At 38.2% G+C, this 22190-nt stretch overlaps 1 long non-coding RNA gene across 2 annotated transcripts in view; it reads right to left on the reverse strand.

The window, feature by feature from the left end:
- LOC118553701 (uncharacterized) overlaps positions 1-22190 on the reverse strand; it is a 258776-nt gene that overhangs the window by 85911 nt on the left and 150675 nt on the right. For both annotated transcript variants that reach the window (XR_004926153.2, XR_013441111.1), the window contains one exon: positions 8248-8351. This is a non-coding gene — a long non-coding RNA (uncharacterized LOC118553701). The remainder of the gene's footprint in view (positions 1-8247; positions 8352-22190) is intronic.

Genomic DNA, 22190 nt, shown 5'->3' on the forward strand with positions numbered 1-22190 from the left:
GGCAGCCTGGATATATGACCTGAAGATGAGAAATGTTTGGAGATTTGGAGGTCATCAGTGTATGGTCCTCGAAGCTGTGGTTATGGAGAATATTGCTCAGGAGAATAAGCAAGGATGAGGGTACCAGTATTAGTGGGATAAACAGTGAAAAACATAGAGACGAGATCAAAAGGAAACTGGTCCCTCAGAAGTCATTTTGTTTATTGGAGATACCCATCAATTCTGGTCTTCGGGAGAGTATACTGCGGTCCTTGTGGAGGGTGACAATTTTATCCTGCCCCTTCCTCTCAGACATCTGAAGAAGGCTGGGTAGGATCACAAGATAAATCATGAGGACTAGCCTATGAGAAAAGGAGCACACACTGGATGAAAATGGAGAAACTTGTGGAAACAGATGGATCTCAAAGATTTAATGCAGCCAAGTCATTTTCACTCTTGTTAACTTTGGTTATGCAACACTGTTGTTTAGCTGTTTTTTTTTTAATTTTCAAAGTAATATATAAAGGAATCCAAAACAAAGCCATAAAGATTACAACTCCTTAAAATAAAAAGTTGTAAATAGAAACCCATGTAGTTTACCAAGAGTACTCACCATTTTTAAATGTACTACTTTGAGTTTGACAAGTTTATGGAATAAGGCAAAAGAGCAACAGTTTTGTTTTTTTTTTTTCTCCTAGGAACTAATCCTCTATGTACTAAAGAAATGTAACCAGAAATGGCCATTACAAAAATGCTGATTTGGTGATTCCTTAGTGATTTTTTTTATAGAATTACAAATGTCTTCAAAACAGGCAGACTCAGAATACTTTAATGCCAGAGTGCAAAGCGTTTAAAGAAATGAAGTTTGGGGTTGGCTTCAAATAGGTTTAGAGGAGTACAACTAAACTAAAAGGAAAGTTATCTCTGACTGTCAACCACAAACTACAGTTTTAGGTTTTGACATGCAAGCTGGCAAATGCAGATAGATGCAACCAAACAAATTACAGCCTAGACAAATTCAATATTAATTACCTTGACATATACATGTAAGGACAATCAACATTAGAAATGAATGTATTCGAATATGTAAGTGTGGGGGCTGTTTACCTTTAGAAGTGAAGATTATGAGTAGGACTACAAGGATTTAATGAGAGAATGCACATAAAGTACTTGCCCCGGGGCTTGGCATCTAGAAACACTCAAATGAGAACTATCATTATTATGACATCATCATTCCAGCCAAGCCAATTCCATTATGTTATCCTTATTATAAATACTGTGAGGTTTTATTTTTGCTTTCACTGATATGGTCTAATGATTTGTCTCTAAAGATGGGTAGTATCAGTAGTCTGTTTGAGTATAGGAAGTGGCAGATGGAGTTTAGCAAACAAAAAGTCTCTCCCTCAGTAGTCCTGGTACTGAGAATGAGTCAAGAAATGTTGAGGCTAACAACTGAAGGGAGCTCTACTAAGACGTTGCAATTACTATGGCAAAGAGTTCCCAGTCTGCTCAGCCCTACCTCTCTAAAACATTTCGCCCATCCTACCCCCTTCTACAGGTAAGAGGGATCCCAGACTGTGCCATAGGCAGCCAGCTCTCCTTGACAACTCATTAACCAGTCTCAACTAACTGTCTCTTTCCAAAGAGTGTAAAATAACTTGCCATCTCTTCAGGCTCATTATTATTCCCTCTTTTGGACCCTTTGTACTGTTAGCTTTTATAGCCTTCTCTTTATCCTTACCCTGTTTAATCTCAATTCTAAATGAGATGTTCTTTTTCTGATAAAAGCCTAGAAATACTGAAATGGCTTCAGACTATACATCAGTGTGGGTCACAAAAATCCTATAAATTCTGCTCTCGCTCATTTTAATTTTCAGGGTTTTTTCCCCCTTGAGGGTCTTTCACAAGGTTTGATAAAGGTTGAATGCTTAGTGATTTACCAATAACATTTATTGAAAGAGGGTTGGCCTGCTACCTCTGTGTCTTTGTTGCCCTAATGTTTCCAATTGTCCATTAAGTTTTGTGTACTTCCATGCTCAATTCTAGGCTCCTTCATCTTTTCCATTAAATTATCTCTCTTGACAATGCTCTCCTTCTACATGTTTCAGTTATGATCTATATGCTGATGACTTCAATATATTTCCATTCAAATCCAATATCTAGAGCACAAGGTACATATTACCAATTATCTTATTGCTCTTGGATATTGCACAGATACCTTGACCCTGATCCAATCATCTTCCCCCAACAGCTTGATTCTCTGTAGTTCTATCTTCAGTGGAACCACTGAATTAGTCCACCAGCAGTCCAAACCAGAGAGAAAAATATCATCTCTGTTTTAACCCATACATAAGTTAAGACCTACTGATTTTACCTCACATATTTTCTTAGCTTTTCCATCTGTGTACAACCCCATTGCCTTCCCTATTCTTAGCCACTAGGATCTCTAACCTAGATTCCTTGAAGAGCCTCATAACTGGTCTCACTGACTAGTCTTGCCCTTCGTTATGCTCAAGTCATGATGATCTTTCCAAACATTTGTGATATATAATAACAGAAAGGAGAGCAGAGAAAATGGGATGAATGCCTACTGAGAAGCAATACTGAGGGGTTTATTAGAGTTTTAAGATTCATCAGGTCATTTTGGGGTTCAGGAATAAAATTAGCTCAGATTCACTGAGGGCTCTTCTTAGAACTGCTTGTTATGCTGACAAAAATGATGATGATGAAGATGATGATAGTGAAGATAAAATAAAAAGATGACTTGTAGGTTCCTAACTAATGTGAAGAGACCAGTGGGAAAGTAAATAAATGGGGAAGTAGCAGGGTTAGGCTCACAGAAACCAATCTATCTTCTATAGCTGGCCCCAGAATGGGTGGGGAGGCCAGAACAAATCTGTGTCCAAACAAGCAGCATTCAGGCAGATATCAATACTCAGGAATGCTTACCTCCTAGTGGGTAACTAGAACAGTGGAGATGTCACAGGCAGTACATAGGAAGAGGTGAGGACAGTATTCTTGTCCTGGATGTCTGATAGATCTGGAGGACTAATAGCAGTGGCTATCAGATAGGTGGTAGAGGCATCAGGGTCATAGCAAAGCAGGCTGAGATTTATGGTAGGGCTATACCTAGAGTATAGGTAGGACATAGAGAATAGAACTACAATTTAAAAACTAATGCAAAACTAAGTTGTGAATACTGAGCAAACAGCTCTCTTCAGACACACTGGATACAGATTGAATGAAAGAAAGAGTGGCCTGGTCACCTGGTCTAAATGTAGTGGACTTCAGTACCTGCAGCTGGATAGAAGTGGGTAGAAGAGAGACTGATAGAGTAACAAATCCATTCTTTAGTCCAATAAATGTTTCTTGAAAACCACTGCATAAAAGACACTTTATTGTCATAATGCATCAGGCTCTGCCTAGGGTTAGTACTTCGCATATATCTTCCCATTAAGGTCCTACAAACTTAAACATAACATTCACTTCTATGGCTTTTTGAAGGTTTACATCAACCATGTAAATGGGCAGTACTGATTTCAAGTAACATGACAATAGTAACCAATGTCTTGGCATCTAGAAAAACGCCTGGCAGCAAGGATGATGGAAACCTCCTCTGAATAGCTGCTATGTTACTCAAAAGCAAGTGAAAGAGGAAGTCAAAAGCACAGTTACACCAAAAGATACCTTCAGGGGGTGCCTGGGTGCAGCAAGCGGTTAAGCAGCTGACTCTTGGTTTCAGCTCAGGTCATGAACTCGTGATCTCTGGGGTAGTGAGATCAAGCCCAAGGTCAGACTCTGTGCTCAGCAGGGAGTCCGCTTGAGATTCTCTCTCCCTCGCCCTCTGCCCCTCCCCCTGTTTGTGCGCCCTCTCTCTTTCTCTCTCAAATAAATAAATAAATAAATCTAAAAAAAAAAAAAGATACTCTTAGGCATCAGTCCTCAAAATGTGGTTTCCAGACCCCTAAGGTTCTGGACACCCTTTCAGGGATCTGCAATGTAAAAATTATTTTCATTATAATATCCATATTTTTTGCTTCTTACATTGTGTGAACATATTCATAGTGTAAAAACTACCGGGTTAAAGGTTCTTGTGCTCTAGCATGACTCGAAGGCACTGGACTCAGACTATGCCAGTAGTGATTCTATCTTCACTGCTGTGCCCTTGCCATTTTAAAAAAAATCTAGTTTTGCTTAATATTTTTGATGAAACAACCAAAAGAATTAATGTTATTAAATCTAAACCCTTAAGTACATATCTTTTTAATATTATGTATGATGAAATGGGAAATACGCATAAAGTACTTCTTGCTAAAATATGCTGGTTGTCTTCAGGAAAAACGTTTGTGATCTTTTTGAGTCAGAGGGAACATGATTTTCATTTAAGAAATGACTGACAGACAAGCTATAGTTATTCACACTGGGGCACTTACCAGACATTTTCTCAAAAATGAATTGAAGTGATCCTATTACTCCAGGAAAAACAACTGACAGTTTCTGATACCAATGATAAAATCAGAGTGAAAGTGAAGATTAGGATTTTCGTAAATTTAAATTTGTCATTTTGAGTTTGACACTTCTGAACACATTAAGACCTCTGATGAGATGGGTGGTGATATTAACAAAGGCAAGATATATATGTAATACATATTTAAACATAATATTTAATATCTTAAAATACAATATTTAAATAACATACATAATTTTTTAACATATTTATATTTATAAATAAAACAATGAAACGTGTCAATATTTGTAAGATCTATATAACTCCATTAACTAATATGTTCCAAATGATATATGTGTGATTCTGCAAAATAAGACATAGTCAATATATAGGACAGATTTTAAAGTAAGAGTATGAAAGTTCATTGATGGGGTTTAAGATCTCACATTGTTACTCTTAAGAAATTACCACTTCTTGATTTTTGATACAGTATCAGAGAAGAATATCCATGACTATCTAAAAGCACTACTTAAATACCCTTCCCAAAAAATGAAACAAGACAAAACCAGAGAGGGAGACAAACCACAAGAAACTCTTAATCTCAGGAAACAAATTGAGGTTTGCTGGAGTGGAGCAGGGTGGGAGGGATGGGGTGGCTGGGTGACGGACATTGGGGAGGGTATGTGCTATGGTGAGCGCTGTGAATTATGTAAGACTGATGAATCACAGACCTGTACCCCTGAAACAAATAGTACATTATATGTTAATAAAAAAATAAAAAAAATACCCCTCCCTTGGGGTACCTGGGTGGCTCAGTTGGTTAAGCATCTGAGTCTTGATTTTGGCTCAGGTCATGATCTCAGGGTTCTGGGATCGAGCCTCACATGGGGCTCTGTGCTCAGCTTGGAGTCTGTTTGTCCCTCTCCCTCTGCTCCTCCTCCCACATGCTCTCTCTCTCTCTCTCAAATAAATAAAATCTTTTAAAAATAAATAAATAATATAAAATACCCCTCCCTTTTTCCATCTACATATTTGTGTGAGGTCAGATTTTCTGTATGTAGTTTAATCCAAAGCATCATATCACAACAGATCGAATGCAGATACAGATTAGTATCCAGCTCTCTTCGATTGAGCTAGACACCAAGGAGATTTGCAAAAATTTTTTATTTGGAAAATATAGTTAATTTTCATAAGGGTAGGTTATTTGTATGTAGTAGATTTATGATTTTTATTTTAAATGAGTCAATCAGTAAACTTTTTTTCTTTTCTTAGTTTTCACATCTAATATCAATAGATATCATAGCAATAGATATAACCCACATAAACAAAAGCACTTTGGGGTTCTCAATAACTTTTAAGATTATAAAGGGATATTGAGGCCCCAAATTTAAGAACCATTACCTTTAAGCAGTGAACTCATGAGGGCTAACCAACATGGCTGGCAACAGGCAGAGTGGCTCAATTTGAACAATATGAACCAATATGAACAAAATGAAGGAAGGAGCTCCAGGAGTACTGTTGAAAAATCAAGGACCATTCCCATAATTAGGCAAAGTCAGTAGAAAATGCTCGATCCTCTCATCCTACTGGTATGACCCCCTTCACCCGCTCATGTGACCAAGAGCATCAGTATGGCACTATCTCCAAGCACAGTGACCACAGATACATAAACAACCTTCCACAGCTTTTAGGAAAATCAGCGATGTTTACACGGGGAGAGAAGAGTACAAGAGTTTTGATTTTGCCAGCGCTACCCAGAAGGTGGGGGTGTAGAACCTTATGTGAAATAATGCAAGAAGGTTTCTCTTTCAAAGCTGCAGGACCAAAAGTGGAGTGGGAAAATGGGAAAAGGACATATGGAGGGAGGCAACAATCCAAGGAGTACTGTTTCAGAGCACAGAGATGTAAAATATACTCTCTAAACTCAGTGATATTGCATGGTGTCCTTTGTCATCAGATCAGGACTGTCTGGAGTACATTTTTAAGTGTGCCATTTACAACAGTTGCCGAAATGAGTGAAAGTAATCTTATTTTTATTCTATTTAAGTGGTGTACATAAATAGTATTTCTTGGAGAAAATTTCAGAAACTAGAGCAATCTTTCAAGCCAGATGGCCGATACTCTTACTACCACTTCAATTTCGTATATTTAACCACTAGGCACAACGTTTGAGTGCCTCCACAATAAATAAAAATATAATAAGAATCCAAGTTTACTGAAGATCAGGCCAACTTATATTCTATTTGACTGTCTTGTTTTTCAACTCAAGCCTATTAACAGTATGATGTGAGTGTGAATTTACTGAAGCACAAGTCAAAACCTGGGATCTGTGTTGTAACTGTGGGAACTGACAGACTCGCCAAAACTTGTACTGACTGAAACACGACTCTTTCCTCCTAAGCAGATTCAGCAGTCCTGGATATTTTGAGGTTTCTACTTTCAAGCTTCTGCAAAGATATTCTCCACGTCTGAATAATCGTGCTTCCCATGCAAGTAAGTGAAAAGTAAGATTGTTTTCTTCAGAAGAATGGTAGGCAAGCCACTATTATACCTCAGAAAACCAAGATGTTAAAGATCTGATGAGATCATGTATTTGGTCAGCAACTATTATGCACCCACCGCACTGTACGGGTGATCTTAGCAGCTTATTTTCATTTGGCTCTTAGTTTTCCCATAGGGCATATTCTTTCAAAAGTACTTGCGTTTTGTTTTGTTTTCGGCTATTTTGCTTTTGGTTTTAACACTCCCCTCCCATGCTTATTCTCTACGGGTCCCAGGTTCCGACTGGTCTCACGTATCTGACAGTAAGTAGAATACTACATTTTAGAACCCAAAGGAACAAAATTCTTACTGTTTTGCAGAACGATTAAGAACAAAGAAACTAATTTCCAGATCATTTAAATATATATACTTTCAGAGGTATTATGTTCTCCCAGATAAAGCATTCTCATTTTTATTCATATTAATTTCTGAAACAGAGACTAAAATATCTCAAAAAGCTTTCCAAGAATGTTATCTATTACACTCAACTCAAGCATTCTTTGCCAACTACAAAGCTTATTTTCTGAAAATAAGCCCTAAATGAAGGAGGCCTCTGAATCAAAGCAATTAGGTAGCATTTAGCCAGTTAGCCCACATATGTTCTCCTCATCCCTGCTTTAACTCACTTGTCTGCACCAAAAACAGTGAGATGTGAAAAGAAAACACAGATAGCTGATGGACCCTTATGATTCTGTCCAAATGATTCACTGATCAGTAGCCTTCATTTACGTTCTATTTCTGTTCTAATTCTCCCTCATAAATTTTTGACATTACCAAAATTTCCTTCTATGATTTATTGTTCATGAACACTTTCTTTACACTCATGTTTTATCAGACCATGTCAATTAGTATCCTGAAGTTCTAAGAAGCTGTATCTACTAGCAAAAATCCTTTGTAAATCACCAGCATTTTTCCCTTTCGCCAGCTGAATAGCCTGAGGCAGGAGGAGGAGGACATGAGTAGTGATACATGGCGACACATGCATCTGTGGGCTTTTAGCTTCAGCTTCTTAAAGAATGCGGACATGGGGAAATATTTCAAAGAAATTGTGTGGCCTTCTGAGGCCCAGTTCTAATTGTTCACAAGGTATTAAAATGTTTCCCATCAGTTTTCTTAACAATTACTAAGCACCCTCCATATTCCATCCAGGCTTTTGGCTGGACTCCAGGAGTATAAATATGAACGATATGAATAAAATAGAGTCCCTGATCTCAATAGTCTAGTAAAGAGAGACACTAAAGAGAATCAACAGAGATTGGGAATATCATGCATTCACTCACACATATTGAGATCCTCCTACACCACTCACTGAGTTGATCATGACAGCAGAAGGAAACTCAGAGGAAAGGCCATTAGCCCAGCTGGAGATTTCAGGGACGTCTTCCTGGAAGAAATCACATTTGAATTGTTGTTATATAGATGATGACGGGGCAAGGGCATTCTGGGTAAGTAAAGGGCATAGTCAAAAGCAGAGTCATGTGAAATGTCATGGACAATGCAGGAATCTAGGCTACTAGCTATTTGTAGAACATTAAATGCTAGGATTAGAGAAATGACAGATGAGATTGGATTTCTGTGAAGGAGAAAGAGCTGGGCTGGAAAGAAAGAGCTCATCTTCTCAAAGTCCCTTGCCTAGAAGGAACTTAGAAAGGGTGAAGGTATTCTCTCAGCAAGGTATTATAAACTCATTAGGCTAACTTACTACGATTGTAAAGAATCTGGGTCGGAACTTCCTATCATCTGGTACAGAGAGAAAAAGCAGGTTAGATTTATACTATGGGAATAAACAAGAAGGTTAGCTGGACCGAGGAATCAAATTATTCACAGACATACAGCACATAAATTCACATACACACACCAACGCTGGTAGAGCAATTTATTTGTATTAGCTAAAACATAATTACTTAGAATGTAGTATGTCTAAAGGCACTACCCAGATCTTGATTACCCTGAAAGTGAGTGAAAACAGTCTAACCAGTTTAAACCAGAGTCCTGCTCACTTTAGTTCCATGTAGTCTCCCCAGCCTCTGCAACTTCTAAGACTGGAGATACCCTTACTATATGCTTCTGTGGGGAGGTTAAGGAGAAGACAGAGAGGTATTATCTCTATATTGCCCACTTTTTCCTAATCTCTTTCTAGCTTTTCCTTCAAGGGGCTGAAGAAATATCTGTTCTGTGATGTGAACTGCATACAAACTATTCACAGTTGACCACATCCGCTGGGCAAGACTCACCAATCCCAAGGAATGTACAAACTCAGGTTCCAAAACACAGGCTGACTGATCATTCTGGCCGACTAAATTGGGAACTAATTAAATGTTTTAACTGGAAGTCTCTCCTCACTGCAGCAGAACAGAGTCATTTTGAAGCAAACATTTCAATGAAACACTTCTTAGCGAGAATCCAATTTAACTACAAGAAACAACGGCTTCTGGTTGGCAGCCCAACGTATTCCCACTTGATCTGCCCCGCCCACCACCATGTAGACACACGGGCTAAATGTCACTTATGCTCAGAAGGACAGCCACAGAGAAAGAAAGATATTATATCTCACAGACATCAAAGTCATCAGAAAGAGTCTGTTCTTACCTATTAATCCAGTCCACTGAGGCTGACGAAAGATTATATAAATTATTTACATAAAGGAGACTTTAGAGGAATATTTAAACATGTTGGGTGTTGTTTGAATGTAGTAAGAGTGGGAGGTTAAGTCATTCCTTTCATTTCCATTAGTAATTAGATGTTGGTTGAAGCATTTCTCCTGCCTGGCAATCCCTTAAAGAGGTATAATGTTTTGAGGCAGCAGAGCGCTCATTCCCTCCAAGTTGGGACTCTCCACATGAACTTACAGCTCCAGTGTCTTTACAGGGGCAACTGGAATTAGATTAGCCTATATGGATCTACGAAGGGAATCCAATCAGAGACTCTGAAGGCCAGAAAGAGGAAGTTGCTAAGTGTCCTGAAGGGAGAAGTCTCCCCTTGGACTTTGGGCCCAACCTTCCTTAGAAAATCAGAAACATTCCGCATGACAAAGTCTCCCGTGTTATTATTAGGTATCATCCACTCACTCATTCTAGATGCAAAAATTAGTGCCAAACATGAAAATTGCTGCAACAAATACACAAACAAGACTTCAAGTTGTTTAGCAGCTGCTCTTGGGCAAGAACTGTCTAGATTGGAGATTGCCATCAATGTTGAGTGACTTAAATACTTAATATGAGTCAGAAACTGTGCGAGGTGATGGTGCACAGACATGAAAAAGATGCATAAAATGGGCAGATATATAAAAAGATAACTTCGGATATTGTAAGGTAAATTCCAAGACAGAGACAAGCATAGAGTGGCATAGAAGCCATTTTACAGGTAGGGCCCCAGGGAAGAAATTGTGAAAGGAAATCAGGTCTAAACTAAATTTTACACAACGAGTAGGAATCGGCCAATTTAAGAAGGAAGGGGATGGGTACTGAATTAGAGGGAGCAGAAGAACCAAAGTAACGTGTGTATGGTTTTCCCAGAAGCAGTTTAATGTTACTAGACTTCAAACTGAGGAATGAAGGTTGGTCAGTAATCAGAAGAGAGAGCTACATAAAGACAAATATCTGTCTCTAGTGGAAAAAAGAACTCTCGTAAACCAGAGAAGACAGTCAAATTTTAAATATGGTCAAAAGATGTGAATAGGCATAGTACAAAAGTGAATATCTGAATATCCAAGAAACGTGACTATTTGATTGCCTCACTAGTAATCATGGAAATGCAAAACACAACTTTTATGCTATGGTAAGAAACTTGGACTTTATCCTCTGGATAATGCTAAGCCATTGAATAATTTTGACAGAAAACCAAGAAGAAGAAAAAAAACAACAGACAATAGAAATAGTTCCACAGACGATCCAGATATTGCTACGCTAGTTATATGGAAATGTAAAGGGCCAAGAATAGCCAGAATATTCTGGGAAAAGACGAATAAAGTTGGAGGACTCACTTTACCAGATATTAAGACTTATTATAAAGCAACAGTAAGAAAGACAAAGTGTAATGATAGACAAAGTAAACCAATGGAACAGACTAGAGGGTTGAGAAATAAACATACCTATATGAACACTGTATTTTGGTAAAGGCAACACTGCCAGGCAGAGGGCAATGTACCATATCTCAGTAAGTGATGCTCCTGTCCTCTGGATATGCACATAGAAAAAGAAAGTAAAATTTGACTCCTACTTCATATCATGCACTAAGATCAATTCTAGGTATATTGTAGAGCTAAATGCAAAAGGTAAAATAATAAAGCTTCTACAACAAAAGATAGGAAAATAATTCATGATTTTGGGAAGGTAAAAACATTCCTTAAACAGAACTCATAAAGCACTAGTCTTAAAGGAAACAATTGATAAATTGGATTACATTAAAATTAGAAACATCTGTTCATCAAAAGACTATTACAGAGTGCAAAGGCATATATATGTGGATAAATTATGTTATATTCATATAATGGGACACCACACAGAGATGAGAATTAGTTTCCATAACTATATGCCAACATCTGGGTGACTTTCACAAACATAATATTAGAGGAACAAAGTTGGACCAAAAAAAGTATATTTCACATGTCACTTTCACAAAATATAAAAGTAGGCAAAACTAATTTATGTTTTTGGAATCAGGATAGTAATTATCTTTGGGGGTCAGCAGTGATTAGGAGATGGCAAAAAGAAGACTTCTTTGGGTGTTGATAATATTCTGAGTTTATGTGAGTGGTCATTATGCAGATATAGTCAGTTAATGAAAATGATTTGCCCATACACTTATGGTATGGGCATCATTCTGGATACCCTGTATATGTGATTCAACATAAAGGCTAAAAAGCACCAATAAAAGTCAGGCAGATAAAGTAAATGAGAAAATCAAGTTAGGTGTAAGTTAAGTGCTGCCTAAACTTGCTATGGTTTGTGCTTAACAGCACCTTAGACGGTCTTCTTTTGACAGACATGTTTGCATATTACATACCTGAGAATATTCTTTATTTAAAAAAAATCGAACAGGCTGTTTGGTACACCCAACAGCATTGCCAAATCTACCATAATGTTAAGTAGAAGAAGTCAGTCATTCCATGTATATAAAGTTCAAAAACAGGTAAAACTAATCTATGGTATTAAAAGGTAGTTTGGGTAGTGTTTGGGGACATTGTGGGGAATTTTAAGATGCTGATAATATTCTATTGATTGGGTGGTGATTACATGTGTTTACTCTGTGATAATTCATTAAGGTATATACTCAAGGTTTGTGCATTTTTTGTATGTTATATGTCAATAAAAATTATATTAAAACACAAAAATATAGAATACCTGTGTAAGAGAGTTGGTGAAGGATATAACATCATTATTTAGAACTGAGAAAAAGGTCAGAAACTGGCAGAAAAGGCAGAAGATCTGACCCTGCTAAAAAGAATACTCTTGGGCTCATATTACATTGTCCCTGTCCAAGGTCATCCATGATCTTTGACCAAGTAGACTTTTAACAAATATGCTCCCCTTCTAGCTGCAGAATATCAGCCTGGTGCATTCTTCTGAACGGAATTTCTGAGCTTCAATGAGCCTTCTTTGGGAAATATGCACAGAATAAACTTTCACAGGTAGGATTTTTTCCCAATTATTTACAATCTGTTTCAATACACCAACTATATGTTAGTTTCTATCCAAATGCTTTTGTTTTCTAGCTAAACTTCCATCTTGAGACTTAGCTTTCTTTATATATAAGAAAAGTTACCAATACACTCTAGGCATTTTGCAATACAACTGTAGCCTGAAATTCCAAAGTATTATATATTTCAGCTTGGTTTGGCCGATTCTTATTCTTTCTTTTGTTAATCCATGTTTTTGTTTTTGTGTGTTTGCTGTTATACTTTGAGTGGCTCAGGTAACTTACCTCCAAATAAGCATCTTCTTTGTGGATTGTTACACCTTGAGGTTAGTCTTTATCCTGCTATTCCTCTTCAGCAGTTCCCCAGCATGGTCCAATCTTTTGGAACTATGCTTCATATAACCACAGATAATTCTTCACTTTGTCTGCTCTGCATGCCCTCCTTCAGAGCATGACAGCTGCTTAGAGTTGCTACTAGCCTACATTCTTCATATATATTTACCCTAGAAGACAGAAGAACAAAGCTAGAGCAAAGACACAGCCAGGGGCAATGCATTTTTTGCAGCCCAAGGTTGAAGGTGGCGATGTCCTTACTTAATTATTTTTTATGTATCACTCACAGTCATTTTGAGAAAGCCCTTGCATAAAGAATTTTTTAGGGTAGCAAATCAAGCAATTGCCCTGGTACCGTGCTTTGGAGACCCTGCCCTGCTTGGTGCTTGTGTCTGATTATTCTTTCCTGGCAGGAGGGGGCCCAAGTAAGGGCTAGGAGGGCTGAGAGAGTAAAACCAGAAGAGTAGTAAGCATGAGTCATGTTCTGGAGTGGGGCCAGAGGCTGACCCTGGGGTGGCAAATCTGAAAAATGACATCGATGCAAGTGACAAGAGAGGGGAAGCTGAGATCTGTCCGGGAATCCTAAAACAGGGAAATCAGAAATGAGGAGGGGAGTAGACAACCAGAGGTGGTGCTCTAAATTGCTAGTTAACAAACCTGCTGTGAATTAGGCTGACCTGAGCATTAAGAAATCGTGGAAACTGGGTCCCCACCAATACACACACTGAATGAGAATCCTCAGAATGAGGCCCACGCATCTGTCTTTTTTTGTAGCTCACACATATTTTCTGATTTCCTGTGTCAGTGGAGCTGTGTGTTAGGGAACCACTGATCTGGAGAAACCTGAAGGCAGAAGTGGGGGCTCTCACTAGCTTTTTACAAAACTCCAGCATAGATCACTCTGGGAGTCTAGGGTTGTTTAAAGGGGCTGGCGTGAGGTGAATAGTTTGTTAGTGATTCAGGAAAATGGCATCAGGAGAGAATATGTGGTTCACAAACTAAGAAGGGAACCCAGGTTAGTACTAACCTCTGTCATGGGAATGAATCTAGAATGTTGCCTGTCTTTTCAAAAATGATGGGAACATTCCTAGTACATCATTTCCCTCTTGGTGGGAAAGATACTTCCTACTTCAGGTGAAACATTCAGGAAGCAAAAGGGAATGACAATACGCAATCTGACCATAAGCTGAATATTTGCTTCTCTCTGGTTACTGTCACAGAAGATGATGATACTTGCATTTTGAAAACGAAGGAGGGGGGTAAATAAACTAACGTCAGAGGCAGCTGCACTTGGGTTGGCCTACGCGGAGGTCCAAAGGGAGCCTCACCGGGAGCTCTGAAGGCCAAAAAGGAGGAAGTTGCAAAGTAAAGTGTCTCATTCACTCGGGGATAGAAGAAAGCACCAAGGCTTGGTTACCTAGTGATGAGTGTTCAGCAAATCCCAAACACATCTTGGGATGACAACACGAACTGCCTGAAGCAGGACAAGAGTGTGCCTGCATGTCCCTGGCTTGGCTCTCCCTTCTCCAAGGCCGGCATTGTGTCTGTGCTATTGTCCACTTCACTAAAACAGAATTAAGGGAGCTGAGGTAAGCCATTGCCCAGAGTGTTTCCTCAGCTCCTGAGGAATGTTTACTGAGGTGTGGTGTTTTTCAAAGCCTTTAATAAGAAGTACGCCATGTCCTCCGTACCTTTATTTTTCTAAATGTGTGGGGAGGACACACTGTTTTCACTCCTTTGCCAGCATTCCAAAACATTCTTGTCGCTGTGAATTCCGTGGCATCCTCCGAGGGTGGACAACAGGATGAGAACTTTGTATTTCAATAATATATTCAGGTTTTCCAAAGAAAAGAAACCAGACTCTATAGAGACATCCTAAGCGAAGGTCCCTCAAAGGTGTAAATGGAAATCTTTTTGTAAAAGGCAATGCGTATGGGAATAAAAATAGAACTCACCTTTACCTTCAGGATTATAAAACAGAAACAGAAAAAAATGCTTTATTTAATATCTTCTTCTTGGCATTTTGATCCCTCCTGAAATCACTATCAATAATTTAGCCAGGTCACCATGCAATGTATCAGAAAGCAAGCTGTGCATTTAATGAATAAATATTTGTCTTCCTAAGGCAAGTGCTGAAACTTTACTGATTTTACTACTCTGCACCAACCTCTGTGACGCAGAAAATGTTCTCTCTTGCAGAAAAACTAGCCTAGGATGGGGCTTTTCCTCTCTGCTGAATAAAAAATATACGGAAGTACATTTCACCCAGATGACAACAAGTAAAATAGGAGACATGGCAGAGAAGAAAAAACACTTTTTGTCTCTGTTAGTTGAGAGATGGAGGTTTACCAAGAATCCACAGGGGAGAAGTTTCTCAGCTAAACTAAGAACAGTTTGCAGACTCTACTAAAATGCTCCTGAATTTTGAAGGATATGAGAAATTTTGAACTCAGTGAACTGAAGGTGCCCATGTTTTGGGAATTACAAACGTGTATCCTGATTCTGGATTTCTTTTCAGAACATCCCACAGTTACATTCATGCATCATTTTCCAAAATGGGGCTGCATGGTGCACTGTGGCTTGGATGTTAACAAAAATTAATGTCTGGAGCACCACGAAGGGAAATCTCTGTAGGAACTACCACAGTTGAGGGGCTGGAGGCTTCATCATCCAAAGAACTATCTTTTTATTTTTTTAAGATTTTATTTATTTATTTATTTGACCGAGAGAGAGAGAGAGAGTACAAGCAGGGCGAGCAGCAGAGGGAGAGAGAGAAGCAGACTCCCCGTGTAGCAGAGAGCCCGATGCAGGGCTCGATCCCAGAACCCTGGGATCATGACCTGAGCAGAAGGCAGATGCCCAACAGACTGAGCCACCCAGGCGCCCCAGAACTATCTTTTTAGAAGCCGAAGTTGGAGCCATAGTTTGTGAAAGGGATGGCCCAATGGGTTCACTGGACATCAATGTTTCAAAGAATTGGCAATAAACAGTAAATTACAGAAATTGCCTTAAGATCGGGACTGTACCTTTAGATCTTAGACATCAAAATATGCAAATAGAAAAGAAAATTGACTATAAAGAAGAAGAGTACTTTAATTTTTCAAAAATTAGATAATAGGACGGAGGTAGAAAATTCAGGAAGATAGCTTGCTGCATAAAACACACATATGTAAGAAAAGCAAACCATTATAAATGGTCCTATTTTTTTTAATAAAAGAGTTTTAAAGTACACTCCTCTATTAAATTAGCATCATCAAGGCCATTTTATCCATTAGTCATTTGAGCCCAGTGCCAATGGGCTATGAGATTTTTAAAGGTCTAGAAAAATGATTGAAACTTGAAAAAAAAAGTATTGGCTCCAAACTATAAAATGAAAGTTGCAAAATGAAAATTAATTAACTTAATTAAATGTCTACAAAAAAATAACATTACATCAACCAGTCAACTGCAACTCTACTCTCGTAACTGCAGTATAAATTATATTTACTGCAGGATATGGGTGGATTTTAATTTGCCTGATATACGTGCAGGGCAGCCTGTAACTGTAAGACGAGAAGGCCTCAAAACAACCGTGAATAACATTAATATGATCAGAATGGCAGTCTGCTTTCCTAAAGGCACTGGAAGTTAAACAAGGGAAAATGGAATTAGGAATGCCAATATTAAGCACCAAGACAGTAGAATGCCACTCCTCCCGAGAATAGGCAATATTGGCTGAAATCTTCACCTCCTTTCCTCTGAATTCAAGCACTGCTGTATCATAGTGTCTTTTCTTTGGGGGGGGGGTGTTTTTAAATGGCAAGTTTTCCTTAGAAGAGGTAAATATGCCATTTATACCTCACTCTGCACCATACTCAGAAAAGTTAGAAAATCAGTTCAACACCATTCCCTGAGGGGTGATATCTAGTGAGCGTGCAGGGTGGCAGGGGTATGGGGGTAAATTTTAAAGATGAAAGAATATCTGGTTCTAAGCAAGGCAGGCCTGGTTGAAATGTAAGATAGCAATGTCTGGGCTGCAATATACTGGGTAAAGCAGTTTAGTTTGGGACTAATCTTAGATGTTGATATCTTCATCTGATCTTTCTCATTGAAGGAAAATGATCTGCTTATTATCATCCTCTTTACACCCAATAAATATAGTAATGTATCCATTGATACCATAGCAATATAATCCACATTCAGGGGACATAATGGAGAAAGCCCAAAATATTTGCCTTAAAAACTACTCCTTTAAAGCCTTTGTGAAATCTCTGTCTCTCTGTCTCCCGGTCTATCTCTCTCTACACACATGTGCGCACACACACACACACACACACACAGGAATTATGTCAAAAATTATGTGATGTTAATTGCTAAATCAGGAGCTATAAAACTAAGCTGGGGAACCTAGATAAACAGCTCACAGCTAAAAACCTTGTGATTTGAGGAGTTAAGGTATTTCATGCAATAATATTAAATTATACAGACTATCATGGAATAAATAATTTTTAGGTTTTTATTAATTATTCATGAAGTAGCTTTGGACCTCTTAAATTAGGAAGGGCATAAATAAAACCCGACCAGGAGGTAAATGAGGAACCAAAGGAGCCAGGCCTACAAAGCAGGGTGGGGATTACGGGGAAGGAAGTTACTCAATTAATTTAAAAAAATTATTTTAGATTTCCCAATAACTCCTTGTGTTTGTTTTTTTTACATAACAGTTCTCAACTTGGAATGGTTCTGTTGATCTGCAAAGAAATCAGGACTGAGGTTCGGAGGTAATTTAAATGTTTTTTCATTTTTGCTTGTTTAAAAAGCTGATTACTTGGACAAGTTCTTTCCTATCACCCTAAAGTTTTCAGAAGCAGCTCTTTAATTAAACTTTATTAATACAAAAAAAGCAAGACCTGTAATTTACTTTGGATGAATGAAGCCTTATGCTTTTCACTGAGAGAAGAGAGAGAAAATGCTATTTTCTTTGTATATGGTTTTTGAGAATTAATTTTAAAATGAATGCCCACCTGTTATAAACCAGTCCAATGATATAGAAGGGAAAAGTAGGGGTGCCTGGGTGGCTCAGTCGGTTAAGTATCTGCCTTTGGCTCAGGTCATGATCCCAGGGTCCCAGGGATTGAGTCTTGCATCAGGCTCCTTGTTCAGTGGGGAGTCTGCTTCTCCCTCTCTCTCTGTCCCTCCTCCCGCTCGTGCTCTCTCAATCTCTCTCAAATAAATAAATAAATAAAATATTGAAAAAAAAAAGAAGGGAAAAGTACAAGTTCTCCTGTGCCAGTCTCTTCACCCTTTCTCATCCCATCCCCTCATGTACCATCATTACCCGTATTCTGTGCATTTGTTCTCCATTGTGAACGGGACAACAAAGATTTCTGCTTCTCACCAAATAGCAATACGGCCCTATCCTGGATAACTAGAACACGTTATTTTCTTTGGTACCCTACACTTTTCCTCTGACTTGAGTTTTTTCAGGATCCTGAAGTATATCCCACCACAGAAACACTCGCATCTGCGTAAAAGACTATGCATCATGGTGTGAAACACCGCAAATTTGGAAGTGGCTTCAAATGTCCTATCAATAGAAATAAGACACATCTATACTGATGACTAGCAGTCATGAAAAGGATGAGATAAATTTATATGTGCTGATATGGAAATACATTTTGCTTGATGACAAAAGCAAAGAAAAAAACATGACCTATTTAAAAAAAAAAAAGATTATTTGAGAGACAGAGTGTGCGCGTGAGAGAGAGAGAGAGAGAGAAAGAGAACATGAACAGGGGGAGGGGGAGAGGGACAGAGAGGATCTCAAGCAGACTCCCCGACATGAGGTTTGATCCCATCACCCTGAGATCGTGACCTGAGCCAAAATCAAGACTCGGCCACTTAACCAACTGAGCCACCCAGGCACCTCAAAACATGACCTATTAAATGCCAAAAGCAAATTACTGAGTATGTACTGAATGATTACACACAACACCCCTGCAAAATTAGCCTAGTTTATTACTGTGATTCCAAGCTTTGCTGTGCATTTTACATGATCTCTGCATCTGGAACATGGTGGGATCTCAACAAAAACATACAGAATGAAGGAACAAATCTTCCTGCTTTCATATTAGGAAAACTGCACATGATAAATGATGGATGGTTTAGGCCCAAAGTACAGAGGGAAAAGAAATAGGACTCTATTTGTAAAAAGAAATCTATAAAAGGATATAGGAGGGGATCAGAATGGTGAAGAGATAAAGGGGCCATCCTGAAGGTCCATGCCACCCTTTCCCAAAGGGGAGTCTTACAATTGATGGGTTCTGCACTCACACTCTTCCAGTTATGAAGAACAGCATAAAGGGATGCAGTAGTATTAGTGATTCGATTCAGAAAGACAACTTAGGCATTGCAGAACAACTTCTATATTGGGGGGAAAAAAAGGTGGCCCAGGAAACCACAGTTTATATTTGTTTGAATATGATCTTAGGTTCCAGTTGTAGGTAAATACAAATTAGACACTCTCCTTCTTTCTCTTTTAATGCTCATTGACTTTCTTTAGTTTTTGAATAAAGAACTTATATTTGGGGTACAATTGAAGAATTTAAAGCTTAAATTGGTTGAATTAAAATATATTCAAAAGGGCAGGCATGATATGAATAAACTGGCCATAATGCATATCTATTTTTTCTGATGGTTATTGATCCAAAGTTCAATCTGTTATTAATAAATAGATTACTTATCCTTCTCAAAGTCCTTAGTTCCCTGTAGGACACTTTCTCCTATGACTAATTAAATTTATACAGTAGAAATCTGGATGTGTGTAATCTTTTAGAAATTTTTAGGGACACTTATTTTATAATTATTTACAGTTAACCCTTGAACATCTTAGGGGTTAGGAACTCCAATCCCCCATGTAGTTGAAAATCCATGTGTAATTTCTAACTCCCCCAAGGATTTAACTACTAATAGCCTGCTGTTGACCAGAAGCCTTACCACCAACATAAACTCCTGTTTATGTATATTTTCTATGTTATATGTATTATGAACTGTATTCTTATAGTAGAGTAAGCTGGAGAAAGAAAACATCATTAAGAAAATTATTAAGTAAGAGAAAATACACTTAGACTTTAATTAGGTTGGAGGCAGGTATATTTACAGTACTGAAATGTATCCAAAAAAAAATCCTGCATAAGTGGACCCACAAATTTCAAACCCATGTTGTTCAAGAGTCAACTATACTTTAATTCTTTTTTCAACTATGAGTTTTTGTTCTGATAAGATCAGAGGTACAGGGCCTAGGCAGCACCAAATATTTTCACAAAGATACGCAGTGTTGAAGAAGAGCTTACACTTTATGAAGCCTAGATATGTTTTAGTTACACTCAGCTATGAAGATAATATCTGAGCTAAAGAACTAATATATTAGACTTGGACATATGATTCTCTGTGGCTAAACTGATCATCTGTTCTATCTGCCTAAGACAGTTCCTACTTACTACTCTCGTCCTGGTAAAATTATTAATAGGGTCCCCTTTCAAATCTATCCAGGTTTGAAAATAAGTTACATGGTTATCTTCTGCTAATTAAAAAATGGTTGGCTTTATTTCAAATTTCTGTCTTTACTCCCTTCTACTCCATATCATATCTTATTTTCAGATGCCCAAATCACAGGACATTGGTTGGATAATGATTGAAACATAATGATATCTGAACCTCCCCCAGGCCGTTGGGGAATATGTTAAGTTGGGCTACCAAAGGGTTGCAGCAGTTCCCTGGCAGAAATTCAGAGCAACTATTTCAGATTGTGCTTTCACACGAAGAGAGTTGCATGCTATTGGGCCTTCTTATTGAAATGAGACAGTCTGTGCTTCTCCCTGTCTCTGCCTCCCCAAATTCCTCTGATTAGGACAAACAGCATTATAACAAGGGAACTGCTAGTCTACTCCCTGCACCTCATAACAGATAAACTGAAAATTCCAGTGCAGTGAAATAATTTGGGCTTTTTCTTGAGATAGCTTTTAACCTGCACAACAAAATCAGTTCAATAGTTTGATAAACTTACAGCCTAAATAACTCTGGTCCTATGTAGCTTTCTGAGCTTATCACTCTACCATTTCTGATTCTGTCATTAAATGAGCTCACTTATCTGATATTCTTAAGAAGCCCTTAACATTCCCAGGATTTTTTTTCTACTTCATAATCACTTTCTAGTTCCAATCTTTTAGTTGGATGCTAATTTAACTGACTGGCACTCTTTAATTAGGATGGAGGCATGTATTATTCAAAGCAAGAAAAAAGTGAACTAAATTGGAAGGCACCATAAAAGGTGGCTCTGTGTTTTTTAAGAAATGGTGGTAGCAGGGATAGAGGTGGTTTTTGATTTGATTTTTTATCTGTTTGTTTTTATCTGTGGCTACTACCATGGCTCAGATCTGATAAGGTATGCTAGAAAGCAACCTCTTCTTTGTCCTAAGAATTCAGTGAGCAGTTGACATTCTTGTACAAATATTTAAAACTAAACATTCTTTGAGTTAAAATAGCATTGCTGTATTAATACCCTGTAGAATGTTTATTTTGGCATTTTGGGATTCCGATCATCAGTAGTAAAAAAAAAAAAAAAAAATCATTGACTCCTACTTTATTTCCTTTTCCAAATATGTTTTGCATTTTATTCGATTATAAGCATCTACATATATATTACTAACTTCAAAGGGACCAAATTCCCCCTGCCCATGTTCTCATTGGCTATGGAAAGCATCTTGGCTTGGCAGTTTTTAGAGGGCCATCTTCCTTACTTTTATCTGTACAGCAAGCCGTGCTGCTGGTCATACGCATCTGAGCTTCTCCTCCGGCATGCCTTTTGGCCTCTGCTCTATTTTATGCCAAACTCACAGGTTAACAAGACCATTTGATAACCCTCAAAGCTGCAATGACAAGGTGTCTGAATATGATCCAGCTGAACTAAAAATACCTTCTTTTTTAAAAATTTTTTATTGTTATGTTAATCACCATACATTACATCATTAGTTTTTGATGTAGTGTTCCATGATTCATTGTTTGTGCATAACACCAAGTGCTCCATGCAGAACGTGCCCTCTTTAATACCCATCACCAGGCCAACCCATCCTCCCACCCACCTCCCCTCCAGAACCCCCAATTTGTTTTTCAGAGTCCATCGTCTCTCATGGTTCGTCTTCCCCTCCGATTCTCCCACCTTCATTCTTCCCCTCCTGCTATCTTCTTCTTCTTCTTTTTTTTCTTAACATATACTGCA

Source organism: Halichoerus grypus, chromosome 9 (genome assembly GCF_964656455.1).
Source record: "Halichoerus grypus chromosome 9, mHalGry1.hap1.1, whole genome shotgun sequence".
In the NCBI taxonomy this organism is placed as follows: Eukaryota; Metazoa; Chordata; class Mammalia; order Carnivora; family Phocidae; genus Halichoerus; species Halichoerus grypus.